Genomic DNA, 23272 nt, shown 5'->3' on the forward strand with positions numbered 1-23272 from the left:
AGTACCTAGGTGGGAAGGCAAGTAACACTATGTCCACAGTTTTCATTTAAACATTAACACTTTGTTGTTGAAGGAAATGGAAAGGATGGGAACCTCATTGGATGGCTAAAACACAAGAAATCCTAGACAATAGTGTAGTAGGCCTCTTAGAAAAACCTTAGTGCTCCCCCATGATAGGATTTCACTAGGCCTCTAGCCTAATTTATACCTTCTAAAATAATTAGTAATGAGATAGCTCATAGAGATATACAACCATAATAATACATAAATTGTAGTGTACACAAGTTTGGTTACAAGAAACCAAATGAAAGTAACAATGTCATAAATGCCAAGATTGCACTCATATTGTATGTAATAACATAAATAATTATCATTTCACACATATATGGTGAACAAAAATGAAACTAAATCTATCAAGGGTGTAAAATCCATGACTATGATTATACTAGTACGTAGAAGCTCAAGAAAGAAATATACAATTTGCTTTTACCAAAGATGAAGAAGAAGAATTTCCTCTCTACTCATATGGGCTTTAGTCATAATTTATAATATATAATACAAAGCTTTGAATTATGAAAGGTGGAAACCCTGATTTAAAACAATAATAGACATTACATTTACGTCGACTGGGGTTCTTGCCTAAAACAACCCTAATAAACCGTTGAGAAAAATAGACAAGAGAACATTTCAAACCCTAGCTATATTTCAAGCATTTTTATTCACCCTAAATATAACCAAACTTTATGTATCTAGTGGATAAATTAAAGCCTAAAGACAAAATAAAAGAAACTATAAAGGGTAATATTGAATGAGCACCTATAGTGGTCATAGTAGAAGAAGAAAATTTGTAAACACTTAATATGTGAAAGTTCCCCATATCAAAACACAAATGTTTCTAGGAACTAACATATGGATAAAACAAGAACAAAACCCTTAGTATGTTTTGAGTTACATAGATTTCTTCTAATAAGAATATATAAAATTATCTTGAGGGCAACCAATATTTCGCCTTGATGAGAGAAGGAGAAATATTCGCTCTAGAACATTGATACTAGGATGAGAATACTTGATTGTCCAATATATATAAAGAAACCCTTTTGGAAAATACCTGAGTTAGGATTTTGAATTTACACATAAATTCTAAGGAATTACATTGAGGAAAACATAATAAATGTGTAGCCAAAATGCTTGTGGAAGACCATCACCAAGACCTGAGCCTCAAAGGAAATCTAGGGTTTGACATGTAGTATACCTCAAGCTAAATAATTACTGAATGCAATCCATGAAAAATGTTGTCAATATGCACAGAAATACATATATTCTAGAGGTAATAATAAATTATAACTGTGTAAGGTCAGAAAAAGACTTGGTGTGAGTGTCATGTGTGGACCGGTGTGCACATTTTTTCTATACATAATACTAAATAATTCGATTGAAACCATGGTAGTAAACATTTCAAATGGTATTAAAGAATTGTAGGAGCGTCGTGAAGAGAATCAATCCTCTACGGTGAAGATAGAAGGTACTATTTTAAACCAATCATTCTATTTAAATCGACCCTTGTGCCATTTTGAGTTATATTAGTCCCCAAATTGTAAAAAAAATGTAAATTAAAGTCTAAAAAATACAAAAATTTATGGTTGGTCTAGTTAGCTATTACCACAAAAAGAAAATTTTCTAATTGGGTGGAGATATTCCCTATTATTCTAAATGAGAACCAGACGAATATGAATTTGAATATTTTTCCACTAAATTCATATGAAAGTTTGGTAGGGATGGATTGGTTGGAGGGGTAAACATAAATTGTTAGTTGCCTTGATAAAAGTGTTACTTGCACTCAAGACAATGTATAAATTCAGATTGTGAGACGTATACCCACGCCCATTTCTATGCGACAAATATTCACTTTGTAGTTAAAGAGGGTTGCAAGGAAAGGATGCTAGTTGTTTGTCATTTAAGTGGAATACCACTCACAAGGTAAATAAGATTAATCCTTAAATGTTTGCAAAGTTATTCAAGACTATCAAGAGATATTTTCTGATGAAAGTATGGGTTTGCTTCCTAAGAGAAAAATATATTTTTCAATAGAATTAATATTAGGAGAAAAATCCACATCAAATGACCTTATTCGATGAGTGTACCCGAATCAATAGAGTTAAAAATGTAGTTACATGAATTATTAAATAAATGGTACATTAGACCGCGTGTTTCACTATGGGGTGTGTTGGGCTTATTTGTTGAAAATAAAGGAAAAGTATTCAGGTTATGTATGGACTATTAACAGTTGAATAAATTGAAAATTAAAAATAAGCATCACTTGCCCATAATTGACGATTTATTTTACCAAGGGGAGCAACCATATTTTCTAAAATGGATGTTAGATCTAGTTATCACCAACTGAGGATTAAACAGGAGAACATTAAAAAAAAAAACTTTTTGAACTTGATACAGACATTGTGAATTTACAATGCTTCCTTTTAGGATTACAAATGCATCTTCTACCTTTATGTGTTTGATGAATAGTGTCTTTAGAAAATTTATCTACAAATTCATACTAATCTTTATAGATTGCATATTTATTTATTAAAAGACACTATAGAGACATAAACAACATCTATAAATAGTACTACAGACTTTACGTGAACATCAATTGTACACGAAGTTTATCAAATGTGAATTTTATCAATATAAGATATAATACGTAAGACATGTGATATCTAAATATGGGGTAGCGACAGATCCTTAAAAGCTAAAGGCCATTCATAAATGGTCAATTCCCAAGCATTTGGAAAATGTGAGATTGTTCATGGGTATCACACAATACTATCACAGATTCATAGAGGAATTCTCTAAATTAGCTCACGCCATCACCTATCTATGGAAGCAAGGAGTAAAATTTGAATGGACTAAAAAATGTCAAGAAAACTTTGAGAAGTTCAAACATTTACTTACTATTCCACCTATATTAAAAATACAATACCCTAATAAGGACTTGTAGTGTGTACTAATGCTTGTTTGGAATATTTACGAGGTGTGCTCATATCAGAAAATCATGTGGTGGCATATGAATTCAGCAAATTAGAGGACGATGAAAGAAATTATGTACTCTACAACCTTGAGCTAGTTGTTGTCATACATGCACTTAAAATGTGGAGACACTACTTAATTGGTAAGAATATTACCTTAATTACTGATCATGTGAGTTTAAAATATTTTTTTCAACCAACTTGATATGAATGTTAGGAAATCTATATCAATGGACTTCCTGAGAAAATATGATTTCGACATTAAGCATATAAAAGGAAAATAGAACAAGGATGTTGATGGTATAAGTCAAAGTATGAAACATATTTCTGAGGTAACATTAATTAGTGTTGAAAATGATTTCATAGAACAAATTAAGATTGTAAGACTTGAAGAAAAAAATTATAATCTCATTTGTGAAAGTTTGAAAATTAAGTCCTTGCATGGAAAATAGTGAGATTATGCATTGAATGGAAATGGTCTGTTAACATTTAAAAAAATAATTTATCTTTCAGATGTGGCCATAATTAAACAATTGATATTAGATGAACACCATAAATGACAATTTTCTTCCCACCTGGGCTACAAAAAAACTATCACAACTTTTAAAAAAGAAGTCCTCTAACTTGGTATGAAGAACGAGATAGTTGAGTAGTTGGACAAATGCCAATAGTGTTAGCAAGTAAGAGTGGAGCATCAACACCCAACAGGATTACTAAACTTCATTCTTGTACTAGAATGTATGTGGGGGGTGATTTCATTTTATATTATTATTGGGTTAACTAAGATACAAGAACAACACATTTCTCTTATGGTTGTGGTATATAAGTTATATAAGGTTGGTTATTTTATACCTATTCAATATACTTATAGAATTGCACAGGTGGCATAAGCCTTCATGAATGAATTTTTCATACTTAACGAGATACCAAAAACTATAATATTAGATAAGAATGAAAAATTAACTTCCAACATTTGGAAGGAGCTGTTTATCATAATGGGTACACAATGAAATTTTAGCACTGCATAGCATCCACAAATACATGGGAAAATAGAAAGGGTTAATTACGTTGTTGAATACATGCTACAAATGTATGCAGTGAGATAACCCGCAATGGGAGGACTGTATGCATTTAGTTGAATTTTCCTATGACAATACTTATCAGGCACCACTCAAGATGAGTCCTTTTGAGGTTATGTATGGAAGAATGTGTCATATTTCATTAAGTTGGAGTTGACCTAAATATAGGCTTATTATATGACTGGATCTGCTATAGGAAATGGAGCATATCGTGAAGAACATCAAGCATAACTTAAAGGCAACACAAGATACTAGAAAAGTTATGTTCAATTAAAAAGGACACACAAAGAATTTCAAGTGGGTGAAAATGTATATATAAAAGTAGAACAGAAAAAGAGTTCCTTAAAATTGGGGAATTATACTAAACTAGGCCCTCAGTTTTGTCAACCTTCTAGGATACTATCGAAGGTAGGGTCAATTTCCTACCAACTAGCACTACTAGCCAAAATTATTATTCATAATTTATTTCTTGTCTCTTTTGAAAAGCATATTCATGACACTACTAATATTATTGATTGGAATGTTGTATAGGTCAAACTAGAAGTTGAGTTATAGGTCAAGCCTTTACAAATTTTGGACTAGAGTGAAACTAGACTCCCAGATCATGCCATCACCCATGTTTACCTGCAATGGAATCACTTTGGGCCTAAAGAGGCCACCAAGGAGATGTAATATGAAATGAAATAAGATTTTCCTATGTTTTCTTAAGGAAAGTGGAAGTATGAAAACACCGAGGACAATGTCCTCTTTAAATGGGAGGGGAGATGTGATAACCCTAATAAAGCTATCTTATGACTTTTATATTGGATATGTGATTGAAAAGTTAAGTGGTATAAGTAATGTGTTATGACATTGTATATATTATTTTGTTTAACAAAAAAGAAAAAAAATGTTTTGTGTATATTATTCTTGAAAATATATTAAAGGCTATCATGTGAGAGGCCAGACTTCTAACTATGAGGGAAACAATTAGAATCGATTATGCTCAAGAAGGGGTGGGAACAAAGAAGAAAAATCCTACTTTAGGCATACAATATGAATTATTGGCTGAGTAGATAACCAAGAGAAAGCATGACTCGAGATCGATGTCATGGGTTCATTTAAAGACGACTGTGGGAGATAAAGACATACATATTAAAAGAAAGGAACATTGGGAGAGAAAGACTATACCTAAACCAAAAAAATAGCAAGACATTGCTAAGGGTTAAGGAGGTGTGAACTAAGAAATAACTAATGATATGTTCTCCTGGTAGGGACGAATTGGATCTTAGGGGGGACGATTGAAAAACATAGTTCACAGCTAGGAGGAATGTTACAGTCTTTGATCTATTTCCAAGAATTCCTATATTAAAAAGCTTTATGAATCTCCAAATGTCATGGGTAACATTGAAACCCTGCTCACAATGAAAGAATTTTTCTCATTAGAAGACACTGATTTTGGGGTTAATCGCTTGGCTAATGGGAAAGCTAAGGACATTGAAGGTTACCATGCAGAAATCTTAAAAATTGGAGGTCTTGTCCTCATCCCCCACATTCACAAGCTTTTCAATCAAGCGGTTAAGCAAGGGTTCCCTAAACCATGGACTCAAAGCCTCATTATCCCTATTTTTAAAAGTGGGGATACAAATAACCCCTCTAATTATTGGACAATTATGATCAGCCCTCTCCTAGCCAAGTTATATAGTATTATTTTGGAAAGGAAGTTGAGCATATGGCTTGAAAGTGAAGGTAAGCAGGCTAAAGGCCAAGCGGGTTTTAGAAAGCAGCACTCAACAACAGACCACCTCGTTTCGCTTAGGATTATTTTGGAGGAATGTCGCAATGATAAATCCAATCCCTTTTGTTGCTTTGTGGAATTTAGAAAGGTTTTCGATACGGTTCCTAGAAACAACCTTTGGAACAAATTAGAAGAGCTAAAGGTTCCTTTTGAGTTGAGAGTTGCTGCTATAAGGTTATACGAGAATGTAATTGCCAAGTTAAAGAGAAATGAGGGGTGGTCAAAAGATATTAAGTGTAATATCAGAGTTAAACAAGGTTTCCCCCCTCTCCCCTACCCCATTTGGCATTTAAAATGACAAGCTAGAAGGTTGTTTAGAGGAAGCAAGATGTGCTGGCACAATCATAGCTGTGATAGTCATCATCCTTATTCTCTACGCTGACGATATTGTTCTTCTTGCAAGGTGCGCATCTGATCTTGATAAGCAACTTATACTTCTTAAGGATTTCTGCTCTACCATGGGTATGATTGTTAACACTGACAAAACAAAAGTTATGATTATCTAATCCAAGAAGGACACTTACGCTAATTTTATGTATGACAATAGTAACTTGGAGAAAGTTTCTTCCTACAAGTACCTAGGAATTGATATTCATCACAAGCTCAACTGGAACTATAGCACTAAGAAAAGGATTAATGGGGGATAGAAAGCTTATTTTGGTCTTGAAAATAATTGTAAAATGGCAAACCTCGTAATGTGGGATAGAAGGAAGTTCCTCTTTGAAACTTCAGTCACTCCGGTTATCTTGTATGGATGTGAGGTTTGGGGTTGTAGCATCTGTAGAGAATCCTGGAGAAAGATTGAGCAAATCTAGAAGCGTTTTATAACGTATAACCTCAAAATTAAAAGCAACACACCCTATCCTATTATCCTTATAGAAGTGGGTCTTTCCCCTATCGAGAGCCTAGCTATGACTAGGCTTCTGCTGTACAAGCACAAACTCAATAACATAGGAGACCATAGACTTCCTAATCTAGCTTTAAATTCCATCCAAAACCACCTAAGGCTCAAACAAGGTTGGTATATAGACACCAGAGCCTGGTTAAACCATTGGGAGATCGACAAGAATGTTGCATTGCAAAACATTAATAACATTAAAAATATTGTTACTTCTAAGTTCAAAGAAAAAATGTGGTGTGAGAAAGATTTAGTAGCTAAAAGAAAATTAAGATATTATAAGGAGGTCATCAACCCCACCCTAGAAGATCAAAAGTATCTCTTTGTTTAACTAGCTCAAAGAAGAAAATTAATATAGCCAAGATTAGAACCAACTCCCATGGGCTCCATAGTGAAACGCGTCATTGGGAAGTTCCTAAAACACCATGGATGGAAAGTTTCTGCCATCTCTGCGAGAATACGAACATCAAGAATGAAAACCACTTCCTCTTAGGGTGCCTCGCGTACAACCACATTAGGTCTCAGTTTCAAAATCTTTGTTGCAATATTGACCTTCCTAGCCTTTTACGTTGTCAAAATTACAGTGAGCTAGGGAGGCTTCTCTCCAAGCTTTTTGGGCATAGGAATAAAATCTTAAATCAAACTAAATAATTCATTTCTTTAGGTCCGATAGACCAAAGTTTGGTCTCTGTGGACGTTAACTATCATCATCATCATCATCATCATCATCACGAATGTCTAGATAATTGTGCTATTTATATTACTTATGGTTTTCAAGGTTATAAAAGAACAAATAGGATGTTCTTATGATCTTAAATGTTTCTAAGTATTTTCAGGAAAATGAATGGATAAACCTACTAAAGTTTTATGAGTGAAATCAATATAGATGTATGTGTATTTGTATTGGTTTCTATTATAGGAAAACTAATGGTTATAGGTAAAGAGTAAGCATTCCTTCTTTTATGGAGGATTGCGGAAGAAAGCCTAACTAGTGACCAACCCTGGTGTCCATTCTATAAGTGGATATGAACAAAGAACCAAAGATTGTTTAATAAGGTAGAAGAAGTACCGAGGTGGTAATGGAAATAACATTATTCACATAGCTTGTTTTTAAACATTAGCACCTCATTTGCATTAAAAATTTGTACTCTTAGCAACATTAGAAAAGGATATATACATATGTACATATTTATGGGAGTAAAAGATAATTATTATAAGATAGTAAGTAATATAGTTGAATTAGAAGTAGAAAGTTTTATGTCGAATTTAGTTGTTGTAGGCGATGAAAAGGATGGCAACTTCATTGGTTGGCCAAAACGCTGATAATACTCGACAAGAGAATAGTAAGGCTTAGAGAATAACCTTAAGTGGCCACCATGATAGGAGTCCACAAGGCCTCTTGCGTAGTTTGTACATTCTAAACTAATTAATACACACATCTCATATCGACATACAACCATAATAATGAACAAATTGCAGTGTACACATGCTTGGTTAAAGGAAGCCAAATGAATGTAACAATGTTATAAATGCGGAGATTGCATTAAAGGCTATCATTTCACAGATATTGTGGCTTGACTGTGGTCGCAAATTCGGATTCTTATCAGACCCAAGAATTGGAAAATCACCGGATGTCAGAGTGAAATGAGAAGGATGATGATTGTCTCCCTGTCATAAGAAAATCAACAACCAAGTAGACTTAGGGAAACCATGTCCATCTTCATGGAGAATTTCTTGATAATATACAGATATTTCAGAATATAAATCAAATGCCATACACCTGATCACATAGGAGAAGCACATCGAATGCGAGAAGAGAATGCAACATAAGAAACAAAACAGCCTAATACAAACTGGATGCTTTTAAAAACTCAATTAGTATTACCAGCTTGTGTGCAATTCCAGATCCACCCCATGGACCACCAGATTCAACTGAAGAATCAGCAAAACGGGACAGTTGTGAACTGCATGTTCGTGATTCTGCACTACAAGGACGATTTACTGTAAATTGTGAATGGGCCAATCCCACTGCCCCCGAGGCAGATAACGGTCGACTTGATGCAGAACCCCATGCATTTGGAGTAACAGGTTCATGGGATTGGTCACTGCCAGCAGTTGATGGGCGGGTGCCACTTCCTCCAGATGAAGGACGAGCAGTTCTCACACTCGAACGGCCCCATGCTCCAGCACTAGCATGAGGCGATGAAGAAAATGTAGCAGAGCCCTGAAGACATTTAAGCTATCAAAATCACATAAAAATTTTACATTTAGCGTAGCAATAACCTTTCTTCAACACAAATGATTCTAATTAAAAGATTATAAGTCAAAATAAAATATATATCTTAATATTAAAAAATTATAATTATAATTTAATGCAAAAAGAAATTATTAAATTAATATTTATATACATGTTAAAATGAAATCATTAAATTAATGAATGGTTATGCATTCCTATTTTTTATTTTTTCAATATTTAGATATACATTGATTGAACTCCTGGAAAGAGAAAGGTGAGCATTAAGTGATACGCTCTCTATAATGCCGATAACATCATTTATGTAATTACAGTTGACCGTGTCTTTTAAAATGGTCTGAGTTGCTGTACATTTAGATTTACATATTACAATTGCTTTGCTACGCAAAATGTAATGTACGCGTTATGCATTAATTTTAACATTTAATTATAATTAGCCAAACTTTGTTATTTTTATTTTAAGAGCATGTTGTTATTAAAGGCTTAAAATTAATACGGTTTCTTATCACAATCTAATATAATAATTTTTATAAAATTTATTATTTAAACTATATTTTAAATCTTTTTATACATTTAAATTATAAAAGATATAATTCAATTTTTTTTAGTGATAGAATATAGAATTCAAACTTACTTTTATATTGGTAAAAATATTTATATATAAATTACTTTATATATTTAAAAATACAATCTTAAATGCTATAGTGTGAAGAGGTTATTTTCACCGGTTTTGGATAGATAGTGATCCAGTGTTATGTTGAGACACTATTGGATGTGAAGTTACCGGTTTAATTTTGGGTCTTGGATAGACATGATCGGGTGCTATGTTAAACTACTCCTTGATGTGAAGTCACAGGTTCAAATTCCCGCCCCAATCAAATAGATATATTGGACATTATGAAGATATAATCATCCCAAACTTTAAAAATAAAAATAAAGATTTCCATTAGTCAACTAGTATGCTCTATCATTCCGAATGTAACATGAAAATTGTCTGCATAGAGAAATAAAATACAGATCTGCAAAAAAAAACGGCCATAACAAAAAAAACATAGTGACCCCTTGGTTACAAGGCATCCATGACAAACTGAAGAAAACTGGAACCCAATGCAAAAATAAGCCTAATTCCTTAGCCAATGGAAGACGAAAGCACAGGCAATAAAAAAAACCTTTATCTAATTAGAGAAACTGAAAGCAAAAACATATCATAGAAAAGCAATCAGAGGCAGAATTGGCGACCCCACCTCTAGAAAGTGAAGGCCCCAGAACCCCACACAGAGCCAGCAACAAAAAAATGAGACAGATCTCTCCAGGGAACACATATCTACCTCTTTTGGACAAAAGATCCAAGACTCCGAAGAAGGAACTTCGCAAACCTGACATAATGAGTATTGAAACTTTACACTGGTATAAAATATCGACGGGTATATTGAGACGAGTAAACATGAGTCACACTTTATCGAGTAAACATGAGAGTCACATTTGGTCTAGATACTTGTTACTTTGTACAGAATCTTGGAATCTGAGTGAGTTTGAGCTTCATTTAGGAAGCATCGTAAACGTGTGAATTGAAATTTATTTATTTAAGCCAACTATTTACTCTAGTTTTGATTGCAATTTACATAAAATACGAAGGATTTACTTATATGTTTAGCGTAGCAATAACCCTACCAGTGTTAGGTTGTGGCATTCGAAAATCATATAAAAATATGAAGTGTTTACTAAGATAGCAATATGAGCGATATCAGTACAGCTGCGATAGTAAGATTAGGTTTGGGTGAATGGAAGAATCGAAAAAAAAAAAAAGCACACTACTTATCTTTTTCTATGTTGTTGGTGCATAAATATCGCCAAACGAGGTCATTGAGTCATTCCTACAAGGTAATTATATTACAAGGTAATTATATTATATATTTAAGAATATTATGAAAATCTAAGAATTCTATCAAATATTTTAGAATACTTTGAAAATTTAGTATATACAAGAAAAAGGTAAATTTTCCTCGTCGGTATAAATAAGATTTTATATATATATAAATATATATATGGGGTGAAACATTTGTATTACTTTATAATAGAATTATATTGTATATAATATTTGGCTAAGAGAAACAAAATTAATGATATAAGTTAAGATTTTGAGGTTGTGGAAACTTTTTTTGATTAAGAGGTTAGATAAATAAGAAGGAACGATATTCTATTGTGAGTAATGCCAGATTACATAACAAATAATATAGATATAAGAAAATCTAATCAATCAAAGTAGTGCAAAACTAAATATACTATTTATGAGGATTATGGTGGTGTTGGACCCACTACCATGTTAAGGGGATCTCCCCGGTAAGAATTCCTAATTAGACCTCAGACTGTTTGGTGTAGGAGTCCCAACAGTGGGTCATAAGGTAATGCCTTGACCGCAATGTCGCACAGAGACAAGTAAGATAACTTTGTTAGTAGCAAGGGTGTGACTGATGCAGTGAGTCAAGGAAGGTGTATGCGAGGTTCCAACACTTCGAAAGGGGAGGAGGTGAAGGTGAGTTCCAAGTTGAAAGGGATCAGTCCCAACTCGTCTAGGAACAGAGAACACAAAAGACATGCACAACTTCTGGCAGAGCAATCCACTCGGATGCGACAGTCACATCATACAAGGTAAGATAACACGTACAACTTTCACAGATCAGTCCGAGACGAGTGCGACGGTTGTCATATTGGTTCAAATGAAAGGTTTTTCTAATGTCTGGCAAAGCAGTCGACGCGAAGGGTGACAGCATTAACAACGTATGCAACAAATTAACAACAAGATTCATATAATTGCATGTGAATTAGTTCATACACAAGTATGTAAGTGAAACAACATATATCACTAAAGCAACCAGAGCAGTCCAACTACAATAACAACATATGCATGAAAATGTGTTGGCTCTTATTATATAAAGAAGTGTAAGTCACAATCATACAATACATCAATGTACACCTACTATCCCCAACAGTGGAATGCTACAACCACATCTGCCTGCTCCTCCAAAGAGATGTACTAGCTTCGTGCAGTGGAGAAGCCAAGGTGCATTACAATACTGTCCAAGCCTTCTTCAAGATAGTCTTAGTAGAATCTTGATTGACCAAAATCCTATACAATGATTTATGAGGGACTATTTATAGAAAAGGGTGGGGTGACCCTTGACATTTCCCCTTTGTGATAGTTCAACTATGCTCATGACTCTTCACCTACTCTATGCCTATTACATCCAATTGTTGACACTCGACTTACACTTAACATGACTCAACATTACAATGCACATGCACTCATGTGAGACAACATGGCTTGAGCAAGCCTTAGAAGACATCACTAGCAATTGGTCCATTGTGATGGAACAAATTCTTTGACATGCTTATGATGGTGAAGGTCGTGAGTTGATGCTAAGCTTGGTCATCTATGATGGTGTGCATGCACCTCATGCTGACATCTTGCTGAAGCGAACTCTTGCCTCCGTTGCAACCAATGCATTGGTTCGGCCCCTTCATCCAACTCGTCTGCTAACATGTGCATGATCTTCTTGGGTACAGTTGAACTAGCAACACATTGATGCATATTGTGTGTGCTGAGATTCAATTGTGTGCTGGTGGTCATGTGCATCAACTTGTCGAAGTACATGTTCAACCCTAGTTGGACTTGCTTCTTGTCTTTGGCTTGGTGAGTGTGTTGAATGGGTTGGATTGCATGCATGCACTCAATGACATGCAGTCTATTGAATCCCTTGCATGCGATCAACAACACTACTCACCATGTCTTCTTTATGTCAGCTGCTGGGATGGATCCTTAACTTGTATGGGCACAGTTTCATCCGTGAGTGCATGTTGTACTCGCTGTTGTTCCTGTTCCTATTGTAACTCATTCGTTTGTCTATGCAGCTTCATGTTATTCTTGAGTTGCTGCTTCAGCACATGAAAATCCTTCTTTGTTTCATCTTTTTCCTTCGCACAATCTTCATGTAGCACCGTCACTTCATAGCTGCAGTCTCCAATGTTGATTTCATCATCAATGGACATGCTTGAGCTTGCAACCTTGTTCCACCACTGTGTTGTCAACAACCCTCCTCTTGCATTCATTGCATTTGGTATGATGTCTTCACCTATTGTTCAGGATGCTGCTCGTTGTGATGTTGTTACTTGATGTCTTTTTCTACAAACAACTTGATGTCTTTATGGGTAGGAAAGTCCATGGACACTTGATTAACTGCATCCCCAAGTGTACTCTGAACGGTGTCTTCGTCACTCCTTTCTGGGAAACCATTGTACCTATACTACTTAGAGGTAGATGAACAGCTGGGATACCTGAAGACATGGAAACACTCACGGCAATCAATCTACCAGCTGAAAACCAAAATAGACATGAGAACTGACTTGCAACATACCTAGGTGCATGATCATGAAGGTTGCGCAATTTCGACCAAGAGGTCGGGAGACTGATTGCCAAAACTGCATAAGGCACCGCCTGGGCTACTGGGAGACTAACTGACTACTGGAACTTCACAATGCATAGTCCAGTCTCGTTGCTGACTCCTGGGATTGTTCAATGGGTAATTATAGTAGGGAAGGATTGCTGGCCTAGGGACAAATTTGCGCAATTTCTTGGGCCAAGCAGCCACTGTCCTCCAGAAATACACAAAATAGTCTTGGAGGCTAGTGCTGGGTAGGAATCCATAAATCTGGTGAGTAAGGTGAGCCTTCCTTTCCCAAATTGCACAATGCAGCCTTGGTGAAGGCAGAACCCGGGCCAAGGTTGGCCCGACTCGCCGATGGGAAACTAAAAGAAGGTAAGTCAGTGAATGCATGGCGACACTAAGTGATAGCAGAAGTGATTAACAATGCATGCAAAACATGAATAAAAGATTCCACAAACAAGTCAACATGTATGTGGTTGAGGCAGTTCTTCGATTAGGTGAACGTTTGTGTAAAACAGTTTTGTGCATGTGACTACAATGAGATAGAAACAAAAACTAAAACAGAGCTAGGACAAGCTAGCATATATGTAAACAACAACAAGCGTTCAAAGAAATCAAGAAAACAATACTCCCACTAGTGAAAACATGAAAAGCGATAGAAATGCAGCACAAGGTCATGGGAAGCAAGCTTACTCCAAAATAGCTGAGTTGAATGTACCGACTGCTCCTAGATGTGATGTAGGATGTGAGATGTAGCATCTACCAAGCGCTTGGTCGATGGACACACATTCCAAGCCCTTGGTTTCAGTTTTTAGCTCATCTTGGTTTCACACTAAATTGATTGTAAGATGTAGCATCTATCAAGCCCTTGGTCGATTGACACACATTCCAAGCCAAGACAACATAGTTGTTTCGATTGAATTTGAGGGGTATATAGGTGCACAAGCAGTATAGCCGTCAGAGTCTTAGTTTCATCTCTGGTTTTGCTCCACTGCCAATAGGCCTATATAATACCCCAGTGGAGTCACATAGGAACACAAACCTGGCTCCGCTGCTAACGATCCTGGTCAGTATCCCGGTGGAGTTACCTGCATCACCTGCCTGTGTAGGAAGCCTTTCTCTTCTTTCGCCTTATTCATTTTTCATTTAAAATTTTTTGGCTTTTTTTTCATTTTCATTGTTCATAACACTTATTCATTTTAGAGGCGGAAGAGGGATCCTAACTTATTGAGAGCAGAAGAGGTTGTTCCAGTAGATAAGTAGTTTATTTTATCTCTGACATGCTTGTTAAGGTTTTCCCCCTCACCTTACTCTACCTGACTGAGCTGACAAGGCTTAACCCAAAAACAATAGACTAGAGAAGGTGACACTAGTTAGCGTGCAAGTGTTGTGCTTACACTAAGGTTCACCTCGAATAGTATGTATTTTCCTTCAAAGTATCATCGACTGAAAGTAACAAGCTCATTGTATAGAGGCAAGATGATAGATAACCAACTAGTGATAGTTGTACGATCCCTCTTGTACTTTACCCAGCTCGGTTCAAGAGTCATACATGGTTTCATGCAAAAATAACCTATGAACAAAACAAGTGAACGAACTAACAATTAACAAAGAAAACAAAGAGCAGAAGAAAAAGTGAAAGCGAAGCAAGTAAACGAACAAGCAAGCAAACAAACAAGCCAAAAAAGAACGTAAGCAAACAATTGAAAGCAACCACTACTCCTACTACACTAATGGTACATGGTCCTGATCACATGAAGTGATGCTTCCAATGCAGCCATCGATGCATTGGTAGACCCATGTTGGTGAAGGCTTGGTCCACAAGCAACCCAGTTCTGCGAACCAACAAGAAAGAAAGATATAACAATGAAGGCAACCACACTTCATGATTCAAAGTTCCCATGGGACATAAGTGAGTGCATGTGCATGATGGGTAGTCCACAGACTTATCAAGGTGTTGTGTGACACTATGTGCAACTTTGAAGCATAAGCACACTCTTGAATGTGACATGCAAGCAACAAAAGAAACAAAGACAAATTGCATCACGCACGAGTGCTTGCAATGTAAGACTCCTCCAATGCTTGAGAAATGGGATCATGTAGTTCGAGTGAAGGAAGTAAAATCTAAGTGTTAGATTGATCTTCAGTGCATACATATGAGTGGTGAGGAGCTTTGAGTGATTGAACAATTTCCTGATCAGAAATGAAACCAACCTCAAGATAGCAAGGTCCTGGCATAACAATCAGCTCGTGCTGAAGTGCCTCAACGGTCTGTGGGGTTTCGACTTCATTGATAGATGGATCTTCATAGACCAGTAGCTTAGAAAGATTAACAATGAGTGAATCAACATTGTGATCAGATGATGAGGTGAAGAGATCATGAAAACCAAGATCAAAAAATTCAGGATGTTGGTCAGCATCCTCATGGTTGGATGAATCACACAGATGGGTAGATGAAAAGCGAAAAAATTCATCCTCTATGTTTCCAGAAAAGACAGATGAAGGATCAAGTGGATTTTCAACGAGTAACTTATCCTTTCTGTTGTCAAATGATGGACTAACATCTGATGAGTCCTGCAAGTGATCAACAATGGGTGCATCTGTGGATGAAGATACACATGTAAAATCATGGATGGCAGGTTCACCAAAGAGGTTAGGAATGAATAGAGGGGACTTGAAAAGAAGGGAGTCATCCTTTGCCGAGTGTTGATGTTGAAGCTCCCACTCATACTCTTCATGAATGACAACACATGTTGGTTGTGCAACATCGACTCTGTCAGTGGGTTGCTCCTCGTTTACAACAAGTGAAGAGTATGGAATGGATGAACACAAGACAACGTCATCTAGAGGAACACCTAAGTGCGAAGACAGAGGTTGAAGAAAAGAATGCATATGAGAACTCAAAGGACTCACAACCAGATCTGCACAAAAATCGAGTGGAGTGATGTCAGGAGAGTGTGAAGGATGAACAAGTGTGTGAGCATGATCCTCAACATCATTGGGTAGTGGTGGAGCTACTAAATGAGAGGGAGGTGGACAATCAGTTGAGACAGTGCCTGCTCCCACATGAGAATGCGTAGTTCCATCAATGAAGAATGTTGAGCGAGGCTTGATATCAAGCTTCCTCTTGGGATGGGAAAATTTCTTAAGGAAATACTCGAACTGGTCCCAAAGATAAGAAAATTTCATCTGGCTCTTCGGAGCTTGAAACTGCAAGTCACGGAAGCGCTCCCAAAAATCAATAATGGATTCATGCAAATCCCTTTGTTGTTGTAACAGTTTCCGGTCAAGATAGTCTGGATCAAAATGATAGAACGTGTCTTCAATGAGATCACATAAGTGCTCAAATGAGTGCATGGTGTTAGTCGGTAGGCTGAGCACCCAACGAAATGGAGATTTGCAAAGTGTGTTTGCAAGCAGCAAACCGGCCTGTTCGTCAGAACTCATCTTTTCATAAATCATGAAAATAAGGCTATATAAGTGCTCAGGCCAGGCCACTTTGCCTTCACCATCATACGTGTGAGTGGGCAAGATATTGAAAATATTCCCCGAGATGGAGACATCTTCACGATTTGAAAAACACCTCGGGGGAAGGAGAGTGAAAGACTCCATGAAAGATATGCAAAGGTTCAAAACTAGATGAGAGAACACAACTTGTCATCACGCCCTCCTTCTAGCTCCAGAGATGTTGATGGTGCTGGACCCGCCAACATGTCAAGGGCATCTCCCTGGTATGAAGTCCCAAATAGACCTTAGACCGTTTGGTGTAGGATTCCCAGCAGTGGATTATAACATAATGCCTTGACCACGATGTCGCACAGAGGCATGTAAGATAGCTCTGTCAGTAGCAAGGGTGTGACTGATGCAGTGAGTCAAGGAAGGTGTATGAGAGGTTCCAACACTTCGAAAGGGGAGGAGGTGAAGGTGAGTTCTAGGTTGAAAGGGATCAGTCCCAACTTGGCTAGGAACACACAACACAAAGGACATGCATAGCTTCTGGCGAAGCAGTCCACTTGGATGCGGTAGTCATGTCATATAAGGTAAGATAAAAGGTACAACACTCATGAATTAGTCTAAGACGAGTTCGATGGTTGTCATAGCAAGGTTCAAGTGAAAGGTTTGTCTAATGTCTGGCAAAGCAGTCGACACGGATGGTGACAGAATTAACAACATATGCAACACATTAACAACAAGATTCATATAATTGCATGTGAATCAGTTCATACACAAGTACGTAAGTTAAACAACATATATCATTAAAGCAACTGGATCTGTCCAACTACAATAACAACATATGCATGAAAATGTGTTTGATCTTATTATATAAAGAAGTGTAAGTCACAATCATACAATACATCCATGTAATCCTTCTAGCCCCAATAGTGGAATGTTACAACCACATCTGCCTGCTCCTCCAAAGGGATGTAATAGCTCCGTGTAGTGGAGAAGCCAAGGCGCATTACAATACTATCCATGCCTTCTTCAAGATAGTCTGAGTAGAAGCTTTGCTGACCAAAAGCATATATAATGAGTTATGAGGGACTATTTATAGCAAAGGGAGGGGTGACCCTTGACATTCCCCCTTTGTGACAATTCAACTACCCTCATGACTCTTCACCTACTCTATGGTTGTTACATCCAACTGTTGACACTTGACTTACACTTGACATGACTCAACATTAAAATGCACATGTACTCATGTGAGACAACATGGCTTGAGAAAGCCTTGCAATACATCACTAACACTTGGTCTGCTATGATCAGACCAACTCTTTGACATGCTTGTGATGGTGAAGGTGCTAAGTTGATGCCAATCTTTGTCGTCCATGATGGTCTGCATGCACCTCATGGTGACATCTTGCTGAAGCGAACTCTTGCCTCCGTTGTGACCAGTGCATCGGTTTGGCCCCTTCAACAAACTCGTATTCTAACATGTGCATGGTCTTCTTGGTTATGGTTGAACCGGCAACACACTGATGCATAGTGTTTATGTTGATCTTTAAGTGTGTACTGGTGGTCATGTGCATCAACTTGCCAAAGTACATGTTCAGCCCTAGTTGGACTTGCTTCTTTTCTTCGCCTTGGTGAGTGTGTTGAATGGGTTGGATTGCATGCGTGCGCTCAACAACATGCATGATGTTAAATCCCTTGCATGCGATCAACAACACTTCTCACCATGTATTCTTTGTGTCAGCTGCTAGGATGGATCCTTTACTTGTATGGGCGCAGTTTCATCCATGAGTGCATTTTGCGCCCACTGCTGTTCCTGTTCCTGTTGTAACTCATTTGTCTATCTGTGCAGCTTCATGTTCTTCCTAAGTTGCTACTTTAGCACATGCAACTCCTTCTTTGTTCCATCTTCTACCTTCGTATGATATTCATGTCGCGTCGTCACTTCATAGCTGGAGTCTCAAAAATGCTTTCATCATCAATGGACCTGCTTGAGCTTTCAACCTTGTTCCACCTCCGTGTTGTCAATAAACCTCCGCTTGCATTCGTTGCATTTGGTATGCTGTATTTAGCTATTGTTCATGATGTTGCTTACTGTGATGCTGTTGCTTCATGTCCTTGTCTACAAACAACTTAATGTCTTCGTGGGTTGGCAAGTCATGGACACTTGATCGACTGCATCCCCTAGTGCACTCTGAATGTTGTCTTCATCTCTGCTCTACTAGAAACCATTGTACCTATATTGCTGAGAGGTAGATGAACACCAGGGATACCTGAAGACATCGAAAAACTCACGGTAAGCAATCTATCAGTCGAAAACAAAAATGGACATGAGAACTGACTTGGAACATACCTGGGCGCATGATCATGAAGGTTGTGCAATTTTGGCCAGGAGGTTGGGAGGCCAACTGCCAAGACTCCACAAGGCACCATCTGGGCTGCTGGGAGACTGGTTGACTGTTGGAACTATGCAATTCATAGTCCAATCTGGCTGCTGACTACTGGGATTGCACAATGCACAATTCCAGTTGGGAAGGACAGCTGGCCTAGGGACATATTTGCACAATTTCTTGGGCCAAGCAACCACTATCCTCCAGAAATGCACAAAAAATTCTTAGAGGCCAGTGCTGGGTAGGAATGCACAAATCTGGGGAGGAAGGTGAGCCTTCCTTTCTGAGATTGCATAATGTGGCCTTGGTGAAGGTAGAGCTTGGGGCAAGGTTGGCCCGACTAGTCGATGGGCAACTGAAAGAAAATAAATCAGTGAATTCATGGTGACACTAAAAGATAACATAAGTGATTAACAGTGCATGTAGAACATGAAAGAAAGATTCACCAAATAGATCAACATGCATGTGGGTGAGGCAGTTCATCAATTGGACGAATGTCCATGCAAAACGGTTTCATGCATGTGACAACAGTGAGATAGCAACAAAAACTGAAATAGAGCTAGGATAAGATAGTATAGATGTAAATGACAACAAGCATTTAAATAAATCAAGAAAACAGTACTCCCACAAGAAAAAACACAAAAAGCGATAGAAATGCAGCACCGGGTCATGGGAAGGCGGCTTACCCCAAAATAGCTGAGCTGAATGTGCCGACTTCTCCTAGATGTGATGTGGGATGTTAGAGCTGCAAGTTTGATGTGAGGAATGAGCTCTGCAACATCCAATTGATGAGTTTTGATAACATCGAGGTTGTGATGTGCATGCCACAAATCTAGGGGAAGAGACACTTGGTGGGAGGTTTTGGAATTGCTCCTTGCATGTATCTTCCAACTACTAAACATAGATCCCTAAAACAAGGGATGCCTTTGCATGCTTCCTTGGGAGAAGTAGCTCATGCATGCAAGTCTGTTTTGCTCAGTCCGGGAGGGATCCCATCAACTTAGCTGCACATGCAAGAAACTACTCGACTACTGGAGAAAAATGTGCATTTCTGGCTAGGAGCTGGGCAGTCTACCCAGGAGATTTGCATAATTTGTAGATAGAGCAGCTGACTGCTACCTAGATTTGCACAAATCCTGGGCTAAACAATCTACTACTGGGAAAATTTGCGCAAATCCTACTGGGAGGGTTGGCTGACAGGATTACACAATCCTCGAGCCAAGTAGGTTGCCAGAGAGGATTGCGCAATTCCTAGAGGGAAGGTTGGTTTCCCTCCAGAAGTGTGCAATTTTTAAGGGGAAGATGCTCAGCCTGTCGCTGGACCAAGTCCGGGTGAGCAGCCTGTGAGGGGAGCGGATTAACTATGATCGACAAGCTTCCTTTGTGTGAGGAAAACACTCAAGCTTGAGTACTTGATGAAGCAAGACAAAGTGTTGTGTAAGGTCGGTAGGTGGTCAGCTCTAGTATTGCAGAAATGATGCTGCAACTCCTGGGACTCCCTACTTTACTTTTATCAACCTGGTAGTTCGTAACAAACTTGGAAGCAATGATGCTATATGCACAAGTACTAGCTCTTACTGCAGGCTATCACTTGATCAGCTCGTACAAGTTCGCTAGGAGCTTAAGCCAACTTCTATGAGTTTTTAGAAAAATCTTTTAACTGTGATAGAAGGAAGCTAACTCAAAAGAGGCTAGTCTACTTGCAAAAAGAAGATGAAAGCTGAAAGGAAGTGCAAACCCTAACAAACCCTAGTTTTAACGACTAACCCTACTTGTGCAAGAAAAGAGATGTCAAACTACTGAAATGGATGCCATGGACTATTGCAGAGGTAAACTACATGTGTTTAAGCTATTTCTAAAGAAAAATATGGAAAAATCATATTTTTGTATTTTTGAGCAATTTTATGCAAAATTATTATGCATGTGTTTTAACTATTTTTTATCGTTCAGAGGTTTATTGGAAAAAGAAAATGGAGTGGGTGTTTGTAGGGGGTTAGGAAGGTGTGGAGACAATCTAAGGGGTCCCTAGCACCCTTCTGGAGATTTCCACCATGCTCAGATCTCGAGAAACTTCTCGCGTTATCTTCTATAGGAGGCTGCAGGGGATCTACAGGAAATTCTACAAGGAGTTCTATAGGAACAGGCCGAAAGTGATTTTTAGAGGATTTATGGAGGAAAAATGGTGGGAAAGTGGAAATTAAGGATGGATAAGGATGTGAAGAGGTGTAGGACCTGGTAAATAAAGCTAAGGAGTGATGAAGATAGTTGGATTTGTTCAAGGATGAAGAGAGCAATGTTGCACAAAAATGTAGAAATTAGGGCTAGTTGGGAAAGTGTGGCGAATGAAGGGAGGAAATATTGAGTGAGGGATTGGAGCAAGTTGTATGATGGAGGAAGGGTAGGTGGGAATGTGCTATAGGTGTTCTGCACGTTACTTTCCCAAATCTGATCCAAACAAAGACTAAAAAATAGAGATCTATCTATTTTGACCTAATCTGCTCTTAAAAACCAGAAATATGATGAAAAACAATTTATAGGTAGAGAATCATGCAAGTGGGCTATTGAAAGTGAGAAAAAACAGATCTAAACATGGAAACACAACTGATAACAACTTTTCCAACTCAAAATCTAACACTAGCGATTGTGTTGGAAGGAAAAAACAGTGTTTTTGTGGCAGCAAGTGTATCTTGGTCTCAATTCATGATCCCAAGGAGGGAAAAATGAAATTAAGGACTTCTTGGTAGCCTTTTTGTGGACCTTTTCTGTTACCAAATTTCCAAATCCACTTGAAGCATGAACAACTATCTTAATCATAAAAAACAACCTAAGTAATGAAGCAAGATTTTAACCTAGATAACAAAAATTATTCTATGAATGCAAGAAAAACACATAAAAGTACACAAAGGAGGTACTGACACTTGGGTTGGGCCCAACCCCAAGAGCTACAGCCTCCTAAGAAAGATCAGAGCTGGTGCAAAGCTGGATTCATCTTCATTGATAAAAAATAATAGCTACATCCAAAAACTGTCTACAAGAAAAAGCTTAAAAATGTGCTGAAACAGAGCTGCACTATTGTGCGAAAATAGACCAACAAAATGACTAGACTACCAAGGCTTGAAGCCTTCCTACTTATGCATACGAGGACCCCCAATAGTCCTCCCTATCTTTAGGAGCTTGGCTGCCCAAAACTGCAGTTAATCAACCACTTCACTGGACCTGCTCGGCTGCCCCTTGAAATCATCTTTGGTGGGTTGTATAACTTCGAGCTGGAGGTGGAGAACTCGAGGAAGGGGTCATTTAGTGTAGTAGACACCCCTCCTACAAATATTTAGCCTTGTCTCCTCATATTTGGCTGCCAATCTACTCATAAATGCTTGATCTTGTTCCAAAAATGTCCAAAAATTTGCAATAAGCACGTATTAGACCTTGTGGTAAAGTGACTATTGCCATTCACACAATTAGCATAAATATATTCAAAAGCATGCATAAAACTATGGAGAATGGTGGATTAAATGAGGATATTAGACAAAATGAGCCCATATGGTTACCCATTTCCGGGGCTCATCATCACCCCTTGCTGAATGTGTTGCTCATCCTCTGAGCAACTAATCCAGTTCATCATCCTTGATTACTTTGACTGCCTCTCTTACATCCCAGGCATCTGAGGTGATGTCCTCTTCCCTATCATGAAATCCTTCCTTTCTGTCTACCTCCTCCCATTGCCTTTGCTCCTCTTCTTCCTTGACCCCTTCTAATAGCCCCGACAGTAGTGGAGGGCTGAACTTAAGGCCAATCCAATTGGCTTTCAAGTTCTGCATTGATTGTTTGTATAGGGGTACTCTTCTCATGGCCTCCCTCATTTTGGTTGGGGAGTGGTATTCTCTTATTTTCAGACTATGGGACAAGGTGTTCCATCTCCTTGTGCAAGAATGAATGCAATTATCACCAACTAGTCT

This window comes from Pinus tabuliformis, chromosome 7 (assembly GCF_031772625.1).
Source record: "Pinus tabuliformis cultivar Carrire ecotype Pingquan chromosome 7, CPIR1, whole genome shotgun sequence".
Lineage (NCBI taxonomy): Eukaryota > Viridiplantae > Streptophyta > Pinopsida > Pinales > Pinaceae > Pinus > Pinus tabuliformis.